The 6,000-nt window shown below is 39.4% G+C and overlaps 1 protein-coding gene across 1 annotated transcript in view; it reads left to right on the top strand.

The window, feature by feature from the left end:
* The first annotated feature begins 5,759 nt into the window (after positions 1-5,759).
* Positions 5,760-6,000, top strand: part of LOC139317556 (perilipin-3-like) — a 29,885-nt gene continuing 29,644 nt past the window's right edge. The window contains exon 1 of the mRNA XM_070944654.1: positions 5,760-5,785. The gene's annotated coding sequence lies outside the window, so the exon portion shown is untranslated. The remainder of the gene's footprint in view (positions 5,786-6,000) is intronic.

The raw sequence follows: 6,000 nt of genomic DNA, 5'->3' as shown, positions 1-6,000 counted from the left end.
GGGCTCTTGCTAACCTTTCCAAAGATGATTCATTCCAACAGCAAGAGGAACAAAGGAAGGGAAGGGGAAGGAAAGGAAGGAAGGAAAAAAAGAGAGAACAGGAGGAAGAGAAAAAATGGAAGAAAGAAAGGAATGTGAAAAAGAAAAGGCATGAAAAGGACAAGAGAAAGGAAGGACAAAAGGGAGGAAGTAGGGAGGGAGGGAAGAAAGATGGCAGAAAGAGGAAGAAAAGGAAGGAACTGAAAAGGAATAAAAAGGAAAAGAACAGAAGGGGAAATAACCAAAGGGACATTGTTATTATTAATAACAGTATCTCTTTGGTTATTATGATATCGCGATTATTAATAATAGTAGCAATAATCTCCATTGCCACTTTATCCTAACATTTAGATCCTGGTTCAGCCACCGAAAACATTTTTGGGGAGAAGACGGGACTCGAACCTGCCAACTTTCCGGGGATAGAAGATATACGCATGCGCCAATTTTTCAAATGGCAAAGTAACTACGGCGCCTGCAATAGTTCTCGACGGCCGCTGGGTCGAGCTGTTCACCGCGCATGCGGAGAACGCGAACAAGGCCTCCATCTCCCTCCCTCGAGGAACGAAAGGGGAACCTTCTGCGCTCGCGAGAAACTTAGCCCTTGAGATGGCTCTGCGCAAGCGCATAAAAGGGCCCTTCTATGAGTGCGTACGCACGCGCGCGAGGACGGGCTGGAAGCAAAGCATTATGGGCAATGTGGGCAAACTTAATTATTTTGTAATTTAAAAGGCTTTATTCTTTCTACCAAATAAAAATCGTTTCGTGCGCTTTGGGGATTTATTTTGAACGTCTGGGAAATTATGAACAAAGTTTTTGCTCCCTTGATTTCTGAAGTGTTGAATTGAAAAAGTGTTTTTAATTCTGTCTAGCATTTTAAAAATGCTGGAATCGCTTTTTGATGTTAATATTATATAAAAGTGTTACATATTATATTTCTACATATCTTGCCTCTGTTTTATCATATGCCATTTCATCTTCTCCTGAAGTTCCTAGCTGGCTAATATATAAAAACTACTGAATTTAAAGAATTACTGTAATGGGGAAGAAAAATTGGATTTTTAATTTTTAATTTCTTTATTTATTTTTATTAATTATATCAATAAGGCCTGCAGGAAGGCCTTTCTCTTACTGATTGATTGTGTGCATACCAGCTATTGGGCAGAATTAAAAGAACGATCAACTAATATTCATCATAAAATACTATATATTTTCTCCTACGTTTAAAGAGAAATTCTGTACATGCTTACGCAGGAATGAGCCCACCTGAATTCAACAGACTTTCTCTATATTGTATATTTAATAGTAGACGTTTGTGTGTGTTGGGAAAATAATATTAGCTGTAAAAATTAAGATTAAATACAGGTAGTCCTCGATCTACGACCACAATTGAGCCCAAAATTTCTGTTGTTAAGTGAGATGTGTGTTAAGTGAGTTTTGCCCCATTTATGATCTTTCTTGCCACCGTTGTTAAGTGAATCTGCAGTTGTTAAGTTAGTGACACGGTTGTTAAGTGAATCTGACTTCCCCATTAACTTTCCTGCTCAGAAGGTCGTAAAAGTGAATCACATTGACCCCAGGACATTGCAACTGTCATAAGTACATTGCCAAGTGTCCAAATTTTGATCACGGATATTGAAATGGTTATAAGTTTGAAAAATTGTCATAAGACACTTTTTCCAGTGCCTCTGTAACTTCGGTCACTAAATGAATGGTTGTAAGTCGAGGACTACCTGTATATTGGTCCTCAACCTACGACTACAACGGAGCCCAACATTTATGTTGCTAAGTGACAAATTTATTAACTGAGTTTTGTCCCATTTTACAACTTTTCTTGCCAGTTTTGTTTAGTGAATCACTGTAGTTGTTAAGTTAGTAATACGGTTGTTAAGTGAATCGGGCTTCCCCATGGCCTCTACTTGTCAGAAGGTCGCAAAAGTGACTGCAGGACACTGCATCCGTCATAAATGTGAGTCAGTTGCCAAACATCTGAATTTTAATCACATATCCATAGGGATGCTGCATTGGTCGTAAGTGTGAAAAACGGTTATAAGTCACTTTTTTCAGTGCCGTTGCAACTTCGAACAGATACTAAATGAACCGTTCTAAGTCGAGAACTACCTGTATATAATATAAATGCGATCATGCAGTTATAAACCTTGAGGCCGAGTTGAATTTTAACCCAGAGAAAGCTGAACTTTACTTATTTGGGCAAGTGAATCACGATCAGGCCCTGAAGGATATCACATAGTTCAGAGACACCCCCCCAAGGTCACCAGGGACACCCCCCCTTATAATCAGCTGATAGCCAAAATATACACAGAAGCACCCAGGTTAATCCCAGGTAACGCAAAACAGATAAAATTTTCTTTCAAACAAAAATGACTTTGCAACTTTCTGAGCCCACATCCATCTCATGAATTCAGCAAGCACAAAATTTCTTGTTGCTTTTTAATACAATTTTTAAAATTCCCAGTCAGCGCCGCAGTCGTGGGATCACCTGGTGGTGTCCCATCCCGATTCTGAAGAGAGACAGCCCCCCCCCCAAAAAAAAAAATCAAATCAAAGAGTCAAGATTGATTTCTGGACACAGATTGTTATGTTCAACCTCTATACCTTTTTAAAAAATCTTTACAGTCTTATTTCAAAGGCTTTAATTACCTTTTTAGGTTGGTCTCTCTATGAATTATGTTGGGTTGCATTTTAACAACCGGGTAATTTTTATCCTATCATCAGTATTTTTAGTCAGCCATTTTGAACACAAAGCATCAAAAAAACTCCAGATTGTTGTGCTAAATAAAAACTAGCAGCTATGCAGAAATGGATAGATTAACGCTTAAAATTAAGAAAAAGGAAGAAACTGAATACTTTTTAACATGGGACTCATGTTATCGATGCCAATTAAAACAGGAGTTAGAAATATGGAAAAATAAGGACTAATTTTATAAGCAAGGTTTATTAAAATGGACAAGCAAATACTATGATTATTATGAGATCAATACCAATGGGATGAATATTTTTGTAAATATGATTATCTCTCAAAATTATTTGTACACAGACAAAACACTGTTTATTTAGAAATGGAATTTCTTATATATAATAAAACTTTTAAAAAAAACCCTAGCAGCTATTGGCTGGAGTCGGTAGCATCTGGCAGACTTTTAGTCCAGGATCTAAGCAAGGTTGGCCTTCTAAATGTTTGGAAGAGGGACCACCAGGAGATCCCAGGGCTATGGGTTAACATTATCTAGGATAATGTTTTTCAATTATGTCAACTTTAAGATATGTAGACTTCAACTCCCAGAATTCCCCAGCCAGCAACTACGGACTTCAACTCCCAGAATTCCCCAGCCAATTCTGGGTGAACTTTTAAAAATTGGAAAGAAAAACAAGATATTAAAAAGTGAAGGGAAAAAACAGCAGATCCTGGACGTTATTCCCCAAAGGGCTATGCTGCCCCAATAATAATACTGGTATGTCACATATTCTCCATTACAGGTAGTCCTCGACTTACAACAGTTCATTTAGTGACTGTTCAAAGTTACAACGGCACTGAAAAAAGTGACTATTTTCATACAACCATTGCAGTATCTCCATGGTCACGCAATCAAAATTGACATGCTTAGCAACTGGCTCATATTTATGATGGCTGTAGTGTCCCGGGATCACGCGATCCTCTTTTGTGACCTTCTGATCAGCAATGGGGAAGCCAGATTCACTTAACAACCGTGTTACTAATTTAACGACTTCAGCGACTCCCTCAACAAGCGTGGCAAAGAAAGGTCGCAAAATGGAGCAAAACTCACTTAACAACCATCTCGCTTAGCAGCAAAAATTTTGGCCTCCATTGTGGTCATACTGAGAATGTATCTGGCTGAACAAAACTCCGCATCGGCGACAAGAAAGGCATCCGGCCATTCAAACACTCTGCTAGCTCTGTTCAGTTGCCCAGACTCCACCTCGCAAAGGATTATGGGGTCGTTAAAAGTTGGTGATGATTGTGGTCATAAAGCGAGGACTACCTGTATTTGTAATCTATAGCTTCCTGCCTTTGCTACAGGCAAGCCACTTCCCATCTGTTGCCAAGATAAAATGCTACAAAAAAATGAAACAATCTTGCCCAAGAACATCGCAACAGATTAACCACAAACCTGAATCACTTTCTAGGAAATCTATTATTATTATTATTATTATTATTATTATTATTATTATTATTATTATTATTATTTTTACTGGAAAATGATTCTCTACCCTCCTGATTCACTCCAGAGGTTTGCAAACAAGCCACAAAAGAAATCGTGCAAAAAAAAAAAAAAAAAAAAGCTGGTTTCGTAACCCAGCTACTTCTGGGTAAATCCGCCTTAACATTTTGATCCCGTGTCTTTACTTTCCTTTTTTCCCATCTTTATTACGAGGCTCATCCAAGAGATAAATTATATTTATTTCATTGAGAAATCAGCTCTGAGGAATCGCACTGCAAGATCCCTGGAGGTAGCCCAAACTGGCTGGATTAATTGATTAATTAATAATCAATTAATTGAGCCTGACTAGGTGGCTCAGTGGCTAAGACACTGAGCTTGTCGATCAGAAAGGTCCGCGGTTTGGCGGTTCAAATCCCTCGTACAAGTTCTCCTGCGTGAACAGGGGGTTGGACTAAATGACCTCCAAGGTCTCTTCCAACTCTAATTACTGAACCCAATCCCTGAAAGTGCCCGAATTGACTTTCCTTTTCATATAAAAGTGCAAAAGTGTCTTTTTTGTTTCTATTTTTGTTTGTTTGTTTGTTTTTTCAAAAAAATATTTTGGCCTTTTGTATTTTAATCTTTCTTTGGAATAAACTAACATTTAACAATAAATAAACAATGCCAGCTGGCGACCCCCAGGAGGAGAGCCTTCTCTGTGGTGGCACCTATCCTTTGGAACAATCTACCCCCATAGATACGAGTGATCTCCGACCTCCGGACTTTTCGTCGGACCCTAAAAACTTATTTTTTTCAGTTAGCCGGTCTGTCTTGATTTTAGGGTTGGTTTTAAAATTTGATACGGATTTTAAATTGATAAGTTTTAAATTACGGGCCAAATTTATTTAATTATTTTAAATCTATTTTTTAACTGTAACTTTATGTATAAATGTTTTTATTTTGGCTGTTCACTGCCCTGAGTCCGAAAGGAGAAGGGCGGTATAGAAGTTTGAATAATAAATAAATAAATAAATAAATAAACATTTTCACGAGAGAAAAAAAATCATAATAAGAGAAAGTGGAAGTGCTCCCAGTTGGGGTGTGTGTGGAACCTTCCAATCCGAATTCACTCCGGATTAGCAAGGAGGACCCGATCTTTTTACCCCAAGACCCGGAGGGCCAGTTTTCTTCCCATTTGGGGAGTGGGGAGAGAGAAAGATTCCCACAAACCCAACTTTCCAAAGTTTCCTGCCCTCCGCTCCGAATTTGCCCCTTTCTGGCGCCGTTTACACGAGAAAGCGGAGTCGATCCGCCACTTTCAGAAACCGAGACGTCATAGGATGGTTTAAAAGAAAAGAAAAACCCCAAAAAGAGAGGCTTCGGGAAAAGAGGTCGGCCCCCTTCCCCAACTCCTGAGCCGGCCCACATTCCGACGTGCACGTGATGCCTGCTTGCTCCTGATTGCCTCCAGCAACAAAGGGCAGTCACTCCGGAGTATAAAAGGAGCCCAGCTGCGAAGCGGAGGCGTGGCTGCGCCATTTGTGAAAGTGAGTCTTTACTTCGGTCGGGTAAGTTGGAGAACTGCGTCTTTTTCTCTTTCTTCGTCTCTCTCTCTCCTTCTTTCTCTCCCTTCCTCCCTCCTTTCTTCCTCTTTCTCTCTGTTTCTCCCTCGTCCTACCTCTCTTTTTATTCTCTTTCTTACTCTTTCTCTTTCTTTCTCCCTCTCTCTCTCTTTTACACTTTCTTTCTCCTTCTCGTTCTTTCTCCCTCTTTCTCTCCCTGT

This window comes from Pituophis catenifer, unplaced genomic scaffold, assembly GCF_029215685.1.
Source record: "Pituophis catenifer annectens isolate HBS135680 unplaced genomic scaffold, rPitCat1.0.hap2 SCAF_1, whole genome shotgun sequence".
Classification (NCBI taxonomy): Eukaryota; Metazoa; Chordata; class Lepidosauria; order Squamata; family Colubridae; genus Pituophis; species Pituophis catenifer.
The sequence above is the reverse complement of the archived record's forward strand: the minus strand, read 5'-3'. Positions and strand labels throughout refer to the sequence as shown.